The following is a 14,716-nucleotide window of genomic DNA, read 5'->3' on the forward strand; positions in this document are numbered from 1 at the left end:
AGTGATGCATATGTTTTAAAAGTTTATTGGCCGTCATCTGAAGAGAAAATGAACGATTTTCTTTTCTTTAAAGTGCATAACTGTATGTGATCATTGAAGTTTCTGCTGATTCATCGAACACAGCTGTTTGACACTGAAACTTCTGGATAAAACTTTTCCCCAAAACACCCATCAAAGATACCAGGCTTATGATTTGTTACACATTGAACATCAAATAAAGGATACAACAGATACAGTTAAGTCTGACTGATATGTTGACTGACATCTAGAAATTGACAATGAGAGTTGACTGAGAACAAAACTTTACGAAAAAGAGATGATTTGAGCTTTCCAATTGTGAACTTTCCATTCCTAGGTAGCAAAATAACAACAGCGCCTTCATATGGAGTATATATCTCCCAGTTGATACGGTATTCCAGAGCTCGCATGTCATATCATGATTTCATTGTTAGAGGTTTGTTGCTTATAAGAAAGCTATCAAATTAAGAGATCCAAGTAGCGAAGTTGACGTCAGCCCTTCGAAAATGTTACGAACGCCATCACGAGTTGGTTAACAGTTATGGAATATATGTTTGTATATCTTTTTTTAATTTTGGTTCATTTATATGTTTTGGGAGTTAAGTGTGACGTCCATTTTTGAACTAGTACACATTCTTGATTAGGGACCAGTTGAAGCCCGCCTCCGGGTGCGGAATTTTCTCACTGTGTTTAAGACCCATTGGTGGCCTTGGGCTGTTTTCTGTTCTTTGGTCGGGTTGTTGTCTCTTTGACACATTCCCCGTTTCCATTCTCAATTTTCTTTACAAATGTTTATGGTATGGACAGTTGTTTTTTGTAATTAGTGTAACCCCACAAAAAAACCAGGGTTAAACTCATGTTTTCCGGAAGGATAGGCAGATCATACCCCTCTAGTGGCACTTATCGTGTTACTCAAGGAAAGTAAAAATAATGTTATAAGTCGCATTTGGTAATGTCACAACAGAGGAAAGAAAGACAGGATTGTGGTTTCGACGTATCGAATATTTTTCAGGACAAAGGATGGACATCATTATTACCAAGAAAATCAACATAAACATTGAGAAATAAGTATCACTCATCACAACACAGAAACATTAAACAAAAGTGATAGCAAATATTCACCTGGTTTTCCAGTTAAGTCTTTTATGATCAGTTCAAATAAATGAACATTTCATTTCAAAATTTCAAAATATTATAGAAATTTGAACTCATCTTTGATAACGGGCCTGAATATAATGAGTTCCATTCTCATATTATTGACCAGTCGAGTTATACATATTTATGAATTTGTAAATTTTCATGATTAAAAACTATTAGAACAATAGCAAAAAGATACAATTCAATATAGGATATCCAAAATAGAATAATTATAAAACTGGATTTGAGGCATTTGAAGTGCTTTATTGAATTGTCTTATCTTAATGAACTTTATATAATTCTGTAACTTAAAATGTACTTGGCAATACTGACAGATTGATGACTCTAGCGATTTATAAAGCAACAATAAGGACTGAATTTAACAATTAAAACCTACACGAAACTGGTAATAATTCTAAGAAACAAAACTAAAAAAAAAATCACGTACTGATTAAGATAATATCTTCAGAAGAAATATAATAAGCATTCATATAAAGAAATCTTGTAGCTCATATTTTCAATTTTATAATTATATCGTATAATGTAACTGAAGATGCATAGGAGTGTTTGGTGTCTGGAAGAAATGTCTATATATAGAAACGCGTAATTAACAGGAAATCTTATGAAGTAGTTTATTTATATTTTATCTTGAGCCATTCAATAAATCATATTATAAATAACCTTTCCATCCTAGAAAACGTATTTATACTATTATGATGATAGTTATGTGAAACACCCTAAATGTTAAGATTTCTAAGACTGAAAAAGAATGCCTTAAAAAGACACAAGGCACTAGATGAATCTTATGGAATTCAATAATGTGCGTCATTAAATACAAGTATTGAAGCATCCATATATCTTTCATTATTGAAATATCACGATTTTAATTAGCAAAAGATAAACTATTATATTAAAGAATGTCTTCCTTGTTTGCATACCTTGTATGCCTGAAAGCATAAGAGGGCTGGTGTAAAAAAATGTTTTTTAGTTAATAACATCCTCTTAAGCAGGGCTGTTTAATACCCATTCTCTGTAACCACTTAAACTTTTTTGGCACACATAGTTACCAATCTAAGATGTGTAGGTGATTGAAATTTGAAGAAAATCGATGACCATGTGTGCCACACTTCCTATGTAAATTTTTAAATAGTAATTGAGAACCAGTTTTAATATAATATAGAGAAAAGGTCCGATAATAATAATTCGAATCATTCTAAATAACGAATATTCTAAATACGACTCGGATCGCATTTAGTATAAGTTAATTAGGTAAGGTATGCTGATGTTCGTATATAAAGGTAGTAATCCAAGGTTTAGTTTATACATTCATCACAGTCACGTCTCAGTCATTACAACTGAAAGGACGTGCTGCGTCATCTCCTCTTTACCCGCTATCTACGATGTTGGTTTACTGATAGATGGATCAACGACTTACTACTCTCGATGACAGAAACTAATCCAACGCTGTACAGTACGTTCATAAACTTGTTGTTTTGCGTAGATAGCCGCGTTAGCATATGGTCCGTAACACCCATTATGGGGGACAAAGTATGCCGACTGACATCCGAGGGTCTGTATCGTAGGTGTTGGATAATGGACCGCCATTTCACTGTCTACTTACGACTTTGGTCCTGATAAAGCTTCCTGTCACCGTTATTACTATGTCCGAGACCCATCGACCAGTACTTCATCATCATGGTAAGCGGGCTGTCAAGCTGACCAACCTGGCTCTGAAAGCAGCCGTTGTGAAGGAAGTAGACTGCAACCAAACAACAATAGTAAAAAACCAAATCAATCCAGCAAAACCAAAATGGCCGCCTTTTTCCAGCTTGACAACAACAAAAACATTCAAATGATCACCAAATGCCTTCGGGCACCGAGCCGACCGTGCGAGGGCTGTAAAGCCAGTCAAGGTCGTTAAACACTTCCATCATCATCTAGTTAATATCTCTTAAGTCCAGACAACAGAAAAACTGAAATCGCACGACTTTAAGTGTGACGTCAGGATTTGCAAACATTTTCTGATATGCACCACATTATACACGCTTCTAAGGTAACACTCACGAGCAAGTGTTGAGTAAGAGTAATTTTGTATACCACTCACTTTCAAGGTTAACGAATTCTTCAGAAGAAAACTTTATGTTTAGATCATGAGATTTCACGGAAATAATTATATGTTAATTTTACCTTTTTTAATTGAATGTCTTTTCTAAATTTCCAGCAATTGTTTGCATGTTTTGAACTTTTTACAGAATTTAGATTGTTTATCGCTTTAATACTTTTTCAGTTTGTCCAAACAACACTTTTCTGTAAATAATTAAGCAGCTATCGATAAATTGTATTAGCCAGAAGTGAGAATAGACATATCCTTTATAAGACTTTGGAATTACTTTAACGTCATCATAATTTACTGTATTTTTATCAAATTTCCAAGAGTAAGTTGCTTGGTTGAGTTTTATCGAACTGTTATATTTTCAAATTAAAAAAAAAATGTTTTTTTTTTTATCATACTAAACCAGAACAAACACCACAAAAAATATTGAAAATCTAAAGAAAAACCAAAACGAATTAAGATAAATTTAAAAAAAAATACACAAAAAATACACACAAATGCAAAAAGTAGATAAAATGATATTAACCAAATTTACTACCTAAGGAAATGTAAGGAAAAAAAGCACCAACCCAATTGACTCAAAAGAATGTTAAGGGCGCCTCTACAAACAAAAACAAAACAAATATACCTATACACTCACATACCCCCGAAGTTTTCAAAAAAATAAAGGTAAATGTTCTGCAGCATACAGGATTTAACTTAAAATGATTTATTGTCTTCCTCAAAAACAACATCATGGGATTTGTGACGTATGGTTTTGCTGGTTATAACTGCTATCACATCAGTCTGTAAACGTGTAAAGATGCACACGTCACCCAATCATAATGGGAACTTAATGTTTATTTTTTATTTTCCCCAAACCATCTATGAAGTCATTTAAGTTGTAGTTAAAGCAAAGCATATACGTCATTGTTCAATAAGTATCATAGCAAAGATAAGTCCTCATACACAAGCTTAATATATTTATTAGACAAACGTGTTGAAATAGATGCAGAAATTATTCATAACGACAATAAGCATACAATTCCTGTCAATCAAAATTGAAGTAATAATTGATTTATATTATTCATATATACATGTACATTCATGAAAGCCATCAATAATTGATAAATTGCATTACGTACTTATAATTGAAATGCAATGGTTTAAACCAATGCCGAATTAAGGTCATATGAAACTTCAAATTTAAAAAATAAGTTGAGAATGTTTTATATACCTTAGTGTACGTGAACTTACTTGTAAATGTATATTATCAAAATCTTCATAAATGTGCTGCTATTGAATTATTGTCTTCCCGTACACTAATTCGCCAATATTTTCCCGTATGCAGTGATCGTAACTACGAGACGTCTCGTTAGAACTGCGGCAACCGCACAGCGCAAGTGCGAGGGGAAACTCGTGATGAAAGACTGTAAACAAACGTGCAATGGAAGGTAAATAGTAGTAACGAACAAATTTAATACAACAAATCATTTCACAACTGTTCAGGAAAAGTTCTTATAACAAATGGGAACGCAAGGAAAATATAAAAAAAGTACCAACGGCCTATCAATTCACGTATTTGTCACGTGCTCTGTGTTTATCAATGTCACGATCCGGTAAACTTCGGCAACAAACTCGAAAGTTAATAAGCTTGCGATCAACAATCACTGAATGAAGTATTATTTGTCAATGATACGTTATAGATTCGTAGTTAATATAAAAAAAACGTGCACAAAGGACTTTGTTTAGTACATATACATGCTTGGTTCAAATAATTTCGATAACATTAAAATTACCAGAAACTCGTTTCATATGATATACAGTTCTGTATTTAGAATTGATGATTATGGGCTCAGACAAAATTACCCAAAAAGTCAGGTTATTTGTAATGACTGATGACACACTAATGATAAATTTAAAATCGAAAGTAACTAAATGTCTAAACCCCGTAAATTCGGAAAACATCAGCGGCGCGGAACCAAACGTAAACTCGATTTGATACTCATCACAGTAGACTCACATACTAAAAAATCAGCTCAACATGTGAAGGCGTTAAGGAACAAAGTCCGTAAAACTGTTACTTTTACGATATTTTCAAAGTCCACAGCCCGTTATTTCAGCAAAAATCAGCGGAGCAGAACCAAACGTAAACTCGATCTGTTACTCATCATAGTAGACTCACATACTAAAAATCAGCGCAATATGGGAAGGCGTTTAGAAAAAAAAGTCCGTACAGCTGTTCGTTGGTGAATGATGGAATGACGGAATGACAGAATGATTGAATGACGGATTGACGGAATGACGGACAAGGATGAAACTATATGGTCCCGACCTTAGTTGGCGAGGCCATAAAAAGCATTAATAGGAAAACTAAAGCTTAAGCCCAACAAACTGCCCAAAAATTGGAGGTGTTTAACATTGGTGTTTCGGAATGTTTAGCTCCACTGGTGAAGCCTGTCGTAATGCTCGTGACAATAGTAAACGTTAAAGTATGGTCGGGATCGTTGCTTCTACAAATGCAAAAAATCTGTGTCAATCTGTGACAGATTTTCAGAAGAGGATTATCAAATCACGGTGTCGTTTTCTAAAGCTATCTCAAAGAAACGACTTCAATTTTATCATTAAGAACATTTGGATCAGCAGATTCAGTGATGAAAAAGAGGCGGATATTCAAAACTAAAAAATCAAAGTTAACCTGACAACGGCAAGGGAAAGAAATGCAAGGAAGTCCATAAAACACTTGATAGAAAATTAAAAATATGCAGCACAAACTCCCTAAAAAACTGGAGGTTATCTCAGATAAAGTATACGCATATCCTGCTCCACTAGTGGCATTACCATTTTGATCTTGTTAAGTATAATATCTGTGATACGAAAGCGGCTATCACCTAATCAGGAAATCATCAGAGATCATTGATTATGATCTTTTATTTCAGGTTGATTAAGAACGATCATCAATACAGTTACCATGCTTTGCATTATTCAGTGAAAAGATATTATCTAAAAAATATTTGTATATCATCTCAGTAATATAGAGCTGCACCTCATAGTGAGTGATCATTCATGTAAATTTATAAACTAAGTATACAATTCAGAATGTGTTTTAATCATCTGTTTGACAGCTGTTACAATTTCATCGTACAATAATTTTCCAGTAATCGACAAGTTACATAAATGTCACCATCAACAACTGGGTGACCGAACCCATGTGTCTGTATCTCGATTCACGGGAGACATATTTTCGTGGTCAAAGATTGTTATATATCACTAAATTTGTCTGTAAATATATACCTGTTGTGTCACTATCGTGGTAGTCTGGATTCGATTGATGCGTTCAATATGGAGTTGATTCGATATTTCTCAGTGTTTTTGTATCTTGATTTGTATATTCAACATTGATTAGCGATATTTGAACATCGGAAACAACTACTGTTATAAAAATAAGGAGATGAGGTATGATTGGCAATGAGACAACTATCCACCAAAGTTCAAATAAAGTGTATGTAAGCAATTATAGGCAACAATACGGCCTTCAACAATGAGAAAAACCCATACCGTATAGTCGGCTATAAAAGGCACCGACATGAAAAATATGAAACAATTCAATTGAGAAACAAACGACCTAATTATAACAAAACAATTAACGAAAAACAAATATGATAGACATGAACCAATGACAACTACTGAACTACAGGCTCCTGACTTGGGACAGGCACATAAAGAATGTGGCGGGGTTAAACATGTTTGTGAGCGCCCAATCCTTCCCCTAACCTGGGACAGTGGTGTAACAGCACAACATAAGAACAAACTATAAAAATCAGTTGAAAAAGGCTGAACTCATCAGATCGATACAAAGCAGAAAAACATCAAACATAAACACAGACTGGACGTGGCAGGGTATTTATACATCCTTCATTCCTAACAACAAAAATAACACTAAGTACAGATCTGAGAGTACTCGCAGTTTCTGACAGATATTTCAAAACCAATAACAACTAATAAAAAATCATGTATCTCATCTATCTGTTGCCTTTATTTTAAAAAAGGGGATATGAAATGTTTGTAATATGAATCTATCATGTATTAGAAAACGGAAGTTGTACAAGCATTAACTGTAGGTCATTGTAATCCAAATTGTATTGAATGATATCAGAGTACATTTACTAAAATGCCAAAACAGTACCCAAGTGATAGTAAATGTGTAAAAAAAACGTTACTCGGTTGTACCGTGTCGTCTTCTAGAAATAGAATGATTAATCACGATGTGCTATAAAGAAACAAACTTAATAAAAACACAAAATGTAACCACAACTGAGCAAGTGCGAAATACAAGTGAAAGTTACAAATCGATAATTAAATATGCATTGTTCTTTATAAAAAAAATGCAGTATAATAGTTTTGCCTTATCATTAATTCATCAGCATATGATTCAAATTACACATTAAATTAAAGGTGAATCAGATGCTTTGAATCAATTTGTATATAATATATGGAATGCATCATTTACACTTCATTAATATATCCTGATATCATCAAGACTTTCCGAGGAATGAATTTAGACGTAAAATTAATCGGATCCACAACGATAATACAATCACCTTTTCCCCGAACGTGACCTACCGAATTAGACTTATCACCGGGTTTGTAATTACATAAGCAACACGACGGGTGCCACATGTGGATTAGGATGCTTACCCTTCCGAAGCACCTGAGATCTCCCCAAAATATTTTAGGGGGTTCGTGTTGCTCAGTTTTTATCTCTCCTGCGACGAAAGTCGCGGAAAGCGAGACATAGGGATTGCTTTTCCGGCGACGATGGCGTCAACAATTGTTAAGTTTTCTGCTGAAGTTAGTTTGATAGGAACTACTTGTGATATATCATTGATATATAATAAAAAGTTGCATTACTATCAGTACATATAAGTTTGATGACAATTTTGAGGCCCTTCCTCCCTAGATCATGGTCCAGTGACTTTGAATTAATTAAGGAATTTTCAATGTTAAGTTTTCTGCTTAACTTAGTTTGATAGTATCTACTTGTGATAGGTCAATGATATTTGGTATGAAGTACTATCAGTTTGACGACTTTTTTTAGGCCCTGCCCTTAGTACATGGTCCAGTGACTTTGAATTAATTAGCAATTTTCAATGTTAAGTTTTCTGCTTAAGTTAGTTTAATAGGGTCTACTTAGATCAATGATACTTTGTATGAAGTTGCATAACTATCAAATCATTCCAGTTTGACGCCTATTTCGAGGCCCTGTCCCCTAGGTCATGATCCAGCCACTTTCAATTAATTAGCAATTTTCAATATTAGGTTTTCTGCTTAAGTCAGTTTGATAAGAGCTACTAGTGATAGATCAGTGATATTTTGTATAAAGTTGCAAAACTATCAATACATAATTACATATCAGTTTGACAATTATTTTGATGCCCTGCCCCTAAGGATATGGTGCAGTGACTTTGAATAAATTAGCAATTTTCAATGTTAAGTTTTCTGCTTAAGTTATATTGATAGGAACTACTCATAATAGACAATGATATTTTCTATAAAGTTACATTACTGTCTTTACATTCAGTTTGTTGACCATTTTCAGGCCATGCCTACTAGATCATGGTCCAGCAACTGAATTAATAAGCAATGTTGCTGTTCATCAGATTGTCTTTTTTCATAATTTTATGCCGACAGGCGAGACATATCTCTGTGTCAACAGTTTATTAGTTTGCTATGTTGTGTTTTGTTTACTGTTGTTTGTCTGTTTGTCTTCTCATATGCGTCTGGAAAATCAGCGGTTCCGTTTCACTTGTGACTGTCATCACGTTATTGATATTAAAATCTGATAATTACAAGTCATAATCACTGAAAGTACATCATACAATATATCTTTTACAAATGTACTTTTTGTTTCGATTTGCAAAACATGTGAATAAATTAGAATGAAAAAAGATATAAATAAGTAAATTTCAACGCGGCTGTGTGGGGTATATTAAAAGGAAGACCGCGTTGCACACACTCAGATAAGGTAGGATCTTCGATAGTTCATCGAAGTAATATATTGCAAACCTTAAAACCAAATGATGCAATTACTATGTTGTCGAAAAGGTATTTATTTCATGAAAAAAGTAAGTTTAACATTATAACAGATTTATATACTATATAAATATTTTTGTTTAGAAAAAAATAGTGAATTTTGTTCTATATTTTTTTCTGAATAACACTTGATTAATTTGGCCTTTAGTTTTCTCGGCTGAATTGTTTTAAATTTGTCATTTCGGGGCTTTTTATAGCTGACTATGTGAATGGGCTTTGCTCATTGTTGAAGGCCGTACGATGACCTATAGTTGTAAATTTCTGTGTCAGTTGGTCACTTGTGGGGAGTTGTCTCATTGGCAATCATACCACATCTTCTTTTTTATATTGGTCAAAGAAAAACAAAAACTCATCCATTATACCTGGCTTATGATTTGGTTCGCCACACATATAATACTTTATAAGACTCATCGGTGGCTTTCAAGTCAAAATCGTTGAAGGCCAAATTAAAGAAAAAGTTGAAGAGCATTAAAAACTGAAATGTTTTGCCAAATACAGCTGAGGCAATATATATCTGAGGGGATGTACATTCGGCCATCTTATTTATTTTCAAATGCGGTAATTATTGATTGGTCTTAAGTCATTTATCATGGTGTTCTGAACAAAGAAAAGAAAACCCAACAAAAGTGAAAAAGTGCTTTTTTATTTATTTTATGAATCTTTTCTCTGATCATTAAATCAGACTCATGTGCTGCAAAATTGAAACACACTATTTTAATTTTAATATCACTGCTATAAATATCAGATTAATATCAGTGATTACTGATTCATTACATACACTTTGATAATTTTCACTGTTGAAATTTGTAAATATACTTTTAAAAATTATAAAAAACTGCAACTCTACAAGGCAATAATAACCTTATTTTGATTATATAAAACTTTGACCTATAATGGTTTACTTTTATAAATTATGACTTGGATAGAGAGTTGTCTTATTGGCACTCATACCACATCTTTTTATATCTAAGTATTCATAGGCACTGAAAAAAAAGGCATTTCCCTCACTCTCGAAGTATGGTCCTCTCATATGATTCAGGGCATAAAGCTGATGAAAATATACAAGTACATATAATTAAATTTGTTCTTTAAAGTTCGTATAGTAGCTATGAAGCACCACTGGAATTGCACACAAATCCTATATTTCTATTCAAAGAATTATATTTTTTATACGCCATGTTTACGGGACGTATTATGGTATACCGTTGTCCCTCCGTCTGTCCGTCCGTCCGTCCGTCGTCAACATGTCGGTCAATAACTCAAAAAACGCTTTAACCAATTTGCATGAAACTTTGGTGAATTGTTTATAGAAATAAGAAGATGTTGTACGAGTGCCAATAAGACAACTTTCCATCCAAGTCACAATGTGTAAAAAGTAAACAATAATAGGTCAAAGTACGGCCTTCAACACGGCCCGGAGCCTTGGCTCACACCGAACAGCAATCTGTAAAGGGCCCCAAAATGACTAGTGTAAAACAATTCAAACAGTCAACGGTCTAATTTATATAAAAAACGAGAAACGAGAAACACTTAAGAACCACATCAACAAACGACAACCACAGAAACAGGTTCCTGACTAAGGACAGGTGCAAACAAATGCAGCGGGTTAAAACGTTTTAACAGGCGCCAACCTACACCCTAACCTGAAATAGTAGTGTAACATTACAACATAGAAAGACACACTATAAAATATCAATTGAAATGGCTTTACTCAATCAAAACGACATATTAACAAAAACAAGTAAACATACACTGAACGAATAAATTTGATCTATGACACAATATAAATACAATATTAAATAAAAAAGGGGGGATGTAAAACAATGTCAAAAAGACAATTATAACCTTGGACAAAGTGTCGTTAAATAAAATAACGTACATCTACATCTTTATCTATTGACGTGAGCTCCCTTTCGATTTTTATAAATTTTCGATTTTACGTTTCCGAGTTATGGGGGTTTCATTCATTAAAAATGGGGGTTTTTCCAGTTTTCGGACAATAACTCAAAAATGCTTTGAGCCGTTTTCATGAAACTTTGATGACTGGTTTATATCTATTAAAATACCCTCCCTTTAATTTTTTTTATATAAAATTATGATATGACGCGACGGGCGTAGCATGCGCTCATGGCGCAGCTCTTTATTTTCTTTCGTTTCAATGGACTTTTTTTTTTATCCTGACCAAACCTCCAAACACACACATATCTATCTAATCTGGCAATGCCAGTATAAACATATTTTTAGCTTTCCCATTTTTGGCTCTGAGTGATCTTCATGAAGGTTCATTCAGTTAAATTTGTGTGTCACCACTATATGATAGTAACTTCCTGATATCTTTTATACCGGCACTTTATTTAATTCTGTCTGAAATAAATCAAATGAGTATATATAGAGTTCACAAAAAGCTCTCTGTATGGAAGAAAAAAATATATTACAATATGAAATCTTCATAACATGATAACTTTGCACGACAACATCTAACAATCTATTTGACTTAATTTCCTGTTCACAAGGAAATGTCCCACACAAAATGACTAAGAAAACAGACATGGCTTTAAGGAAGACAAGAACGAGATAAAAATTACAAATACTGGTCGACAAGTCAGCACATTACAGTTACGTAATCAAGAAAACAAAAGATCTATGATTTAACAGCAGCTTACAAAAGATAACTATTTTTAATTTTCTCATAGATGTTTCTCTACATTATTTTTTTTATGTCATTTCTCTGTTCTGCGTCTATTAATCAAAATCAAATGATATACAGCAATGCATATTTAATGATTATGTGTATACTACATGTATTACATTGTTTTTAACATTTTTATGAAATACACAAACAGACAAACTAATGATAAAATGAATAAAAAATTTCTTAAACCGGTGTTCATCCATGGAACTCGAATAGAACCACTGACTACTGTCATCAAAACAGTGTCCTTCCCCTTACAATATATCGTGCTCATTCTTTCATTAATTACAAAGTTATTTTTAAAAATAATTTTCTAACAAATTGAATTTGATCTTCATATAATTTTTATAATTTCTTAAAAAATGAAGACAACACGTTAAATAATTTCATGCGTCCGAAGAGCTTTTCTGGATTTACCCTCACCAAGAATGCTCAAAGTCGAATATCCGAAAGCCGAGGATGTTTAAGAACCGAAAGAGTTGGAGCTTTATGACAAAAAAGTACCTGAAAAATAGCCAAATCCATCTAAGGGTCAACTTTGCCTGAAGCATTTGAAACCCAAGTTTCTTTATAATTTCAAAATTTGTAAACGGAAAATTTTAGAAAGGGTTGTTATAAATCATGTCAGTACCGAAGTACTGACTTCTGAGCTGATGATACCCGCGGGGACTGATAGTCCACTAGCAGAGGTATATTTATGAATGGACAGTTTAAGAAAGGTATGTTATAAATGGTGTCATTGTCGGAGTACTGACTACTGAACTGATGATACCCTCGGGCGTTTATAGTTCACCATCAGCGGTATCGACTCAGTGCTATAAAAAATGAAATGATACTTTATATATTTTATTCGTCCGAAGCGTAAAAGTGTTTACTTCATGTTGAATTCCTCACTTTTACTTTGAGATGAAGAAATTTTTGCTTTTATTGTTTTTATGTGTGCGTCGTGATTTTGTGTTATGTACTTATACACCACATTACTCAACCCAAAGTGTTGTTAGTATAGAAATATGGTCATCCCTTGCATGGTTTTCTTCCGACCGGCAGTAAAACCCTTGCTAAAATGGGTTGACCGTTTAACTATGTTGAATGGATAAATTCGCGGCCACGTCCGGTCAAAATGGGAATCCTATATATAATGGAGGAACAGAAAATAATAATTACAAAAATACATTGATATTTAAATTTTTTATTCCAGACAAAAAGCCATTGACATGAAAAAAACATAGGGTAATGCTCAGTTTTCTATTAACAAGTACCTAATTAAAACTGCAAAAAATTAATATTAAGGAAAGACGATCCTACAATACTGAAAGAGAAAAAATATATCTTAAATATTGACTTAAGCTCTCGGTGTAGCATATATGTGTTTTATTTATCCCACAAGGAAGCAGACACACTTTAATTAAACCATTGTGGTGACGTCAGCCTATTCATTTACCGTGGATTCTTTTTCTAGAATCAACGCTTCCTAAATCTGCCGCTGAAATTGACTCACCAAATTATATTCAATTGTTTCCTTTGTGTGCCTAATTTCATTAAGTTTGAATTGGCTAATTTACTGATTTCTGTTCACTAATGGAATTAACTTAAAAACTTACCTTTAATTTTTGTAATTTTTATATGCCTTCACTGGGAATCGAACCCTTCCTTGAAATCTGTTATGTGTGACTGACATCAACACACCGACGAAACCTCTCGGCTACCAATGGGTTACACTATAGATGTTTATTATATATATTTAAATGAACATCTGATATACATCGGTTCATCGGACACACAGGGCTTGTACATTTATATAGACACAATAGGGAGTCGTATAGTATGAGTTGGTAGCCGCGAGGTTAGCATGGTTAAAATCAATGAGTTAAAGATCGGGATTTGTCGGTTTAGGTTCGAATCCCTGTATTCTCTCTGTTGATCCAGTTCTTAAGTTATCCTGTTTTTTTTTCTAATTTTGCAAGTTATAGTGGATATTTTTGTAATAATAGCGAGTTTTACCGGTTTTTTTTTTATTATTATTGGCTATTTCACATATTTGAAACAAAAATGATTACATTCTATTTGTCAATTTTTGTTTTATAAATATAGTATGATTTCATCTGTTTTACTACATAATTTTTACAAAGGTTTGTTCGCAAAGTCCTATGCGAGAAAATCGTGGTGTGCCTAGAGTGCTAGAAAAATTTCGATAACATACTTATTATATATACTTTATATATGCTTTTTGGTCGGGTTGTTGTCTCTTGGACACGTTCCTCATTTCCATTTTCAATTTTATTAGAAATAATTTCGAATATGTCTTATTTTGTATAAACAGATAATATTCATATGCCTGGTAATATAAAGATCTTTAAAGGTAGAAGTGTTATATTTGTATTTGTTAACCAATTAATTGTGATCTGAGATTTATCAATGCATCGTTGGACACGATAACATGGTTATTTAAACTCACTTACAATACCTTCTAATCAAGAAAAGGCTTTAATTTTGAAAAGAAATTAACACAAAAGTTTAAGTTATAGATACAATGGATAAGCGTAGATTCATAAAAAACAAACCATTCGCCCTCCGGGCTCATGGTTTCTTTTTCAAGAATCCACGCTTATCCATTGTATCTATATAACAGAGTATCCTGTTTCAGTTAAATATGAACCAATAATTAACAATGCCGGGGATGGACC

This window comes from Mytilus californianus, unplaced genomic scaffold (genome assembly GCF_021869535.1).
Source record: "Mytilus californianus isolate M0D057914Y unplaced genomic scaffold, xbMytCali1.0.p SCAF_3, whole genome shotgun sequence".
NCBI classification, from domain to species: domain Eukaryota; kingdom Metazoa; phylum Mollusca; class Bivalvia; order Mytilida; family Mytilidae; genus Mytilus; species Mytilus californianus.